Source organism: Poecilia formosa, unplaced genomic scaffold (genome assembly GCF_000485575.1).
Source record: "Poecilia formosa unplaced genomic scaffold, Poecilia_formosa-5.1.2 Scaffold296, whole genome shotgun sequence".
NCBI classification, from domain to species: domain Eukaryota; kingdom Metazoa; phylum Chordata; class Actinopteri; order Cyprinodontiformes; family Poeciliidae; genus Poecilia; species Poecilia formosa.
The window spans coordinates 748,258-750,330 of NW_006800235.1; the positions used below are offsets into that span (position 1 = coordinate 748,258).

The 2,073-nt window shown below is 32.0% G+C and overlaps 1 protein-coding gene across 2 annotated transcripts in view; it reads left to right on the plus strand.

Annotated features, from left to right (window-relative positions):
• Window positions 1-2,073, plus strand: part of zc3h15 (zinc finger CCCH-type containing 15) — a 9,569-nt gene that overhangs the window by 2,122 nt on the left and 5,374 nt on the right. The window lies entirely within an intron of this gene.

Consider the following 2,073-nt stretch of genomic DNA (forward strand, 5'->3'; position numbering starts at 1 on the left):
TGTTGATTAATGTTTCATGATTATGTTTCAAAAGCAACTCTAACCAGGTGGGTTTTAGTCTTGATTTAAAGGCACTCAATGTCTCAGCTGTTTTGCAGTTTTCTGGAAGTTTGCGCCAGATTTGTGGTGCATGGAAGCTGAATGCTGCTTCTCCATGTCTGGTTCTGGGATGCAGAGCAGAACCAGAACAGGAGACCTGAGGGGTCTGGAACGTTGATGCAACAGCAGATCTTTAATGTATTGTGACGCTAAACTGTCAGTGATTTATAAACTAACATCAGTATTTTAAAGTCTATTCTCTGGGCTACAGAGAACCATTAGAAGGAGTTTAGAACTGTGTGATGTGCTTTATGTTCCTGGTTTTAGTCAGAACTCCAGCAGCAGCGTTCTAGATCAACTCCAGCTGTCAGAGTAATTATTATTATAATTTTTTCTTATGCCAACTTGTGAAGACACTATTGCAGTAACCAATGCGACTAACGATAAACGTATGGATGAGTTTCTCTGATGCTGAGACTTTAGCAAGATGAGGTTAAAAGACACATCAAACACATCCTGCATTGCTAAACACACATATGAAAACAAAGAAAATGCATCTTGCACATCATTCCTGCTGTTTGCTTTTCCAAAAACATTAAAAACCATCAATCTCAATGTGTATTGTTAAGTAGCTAATAAATAAAACGGCTGCGTATCGCCGTAAAATACAAAATATTAACATTTAAGAAAGAAGCCATGCAGCACCTCGTTTTCAAATGTCTCTTATGTCTACATACATAGTGAAATATGTGCAATATTTTCCACCCAAAACAGAATTATGCAATTTCTTTAGATGTATTTATTGTATTATCACTTAACGTGATACATTTCTTATAAGAATTTTGCTTTATTGGTATCATAAGTTCCAATTAACGGTGTTTAAAAGCCCTTTGTTGTTGGTGTTGATATTTTCTCCACTGTTTGTTTTATGAAACCAATACATTTGAAAATAGTTACTGTGTGCAGTTTGGTAATACAAATCACAATTCTTTCTGTGACCGGTGTATTTTAGAGACACATTACAATTAGTGTTTTTTAAAAGCATTTATTGTTTGTGAATCTATAATTACTGACTCGCAGTTATATAAAGGTGATAAAACATAATAAATAGCAGTTTTTGTCTTGTTCTATTATTATTTTTATTTTTTATTTTTTTGTTAAATAGTACTTATCGGCACTTATCACAACAGTGGTAAAAATATCATGTTTACCAATAAAATTTAGGATCTGTAGTCACACCTCCAAACATCTTTTTGCATACTTTCAGTTTTGTAACTTAATTCATTATTAACTTTTGTATATTTTTTCTAATAATCATCTACTCCTTCTGTTTTTACTAATTCATTAATTTAACTTTGAACTAATTTAACTGCTATTTACATTACTATCATCATGGGTTGTAACATATTGTCAGTTAAAACAACTTCAGTCATTTAAAAAAACTTGGTTCTCAGTACTGAACATTGTGGATCACCAGATATTGTGTTTTTTAAACATGGTTGTGTTTTATAGAGTTGTTCCTCCTCTAACTTGTTTTGCTGTAACTTATTTAAAGCGAAGTTATTTAATCAATAAATAACTTCACCTATTTATTAAGCGAAGTTTAATAAATAAGCAAAGCAAAGGTTGGAAACGCTTCACTGTTTTATGTTAGCTGTTTTTGAACAGAGTGGCAATTTAATTAAAACCAAAAAACTCATGACTCAATGAAAAATCTTTCGACCAACTGTCTCTAGGTTTTTATTACACTGAAACCAAAGCTGTGATTAGTTTTTTATGGAGCCTCCCTATCGGTCACCATGTAATTATTACTTTCCTTCCTCCAGTTGTTGTCCTGTATTTAGAAAATAAATTTAAACACAAAAGCAAAATGATGTTTTTTTTTGTTTGTCCCATCCCACAGTGTAACAATAAGAATTATCAGAGAGCCAGAAAGAAGCCCAACAGATTTACTTTCACAAGTACAGTGTTACGGCTTTGACTATAATCCTCTACTTTTATATTTTATATATATAAACATATATATATATATAT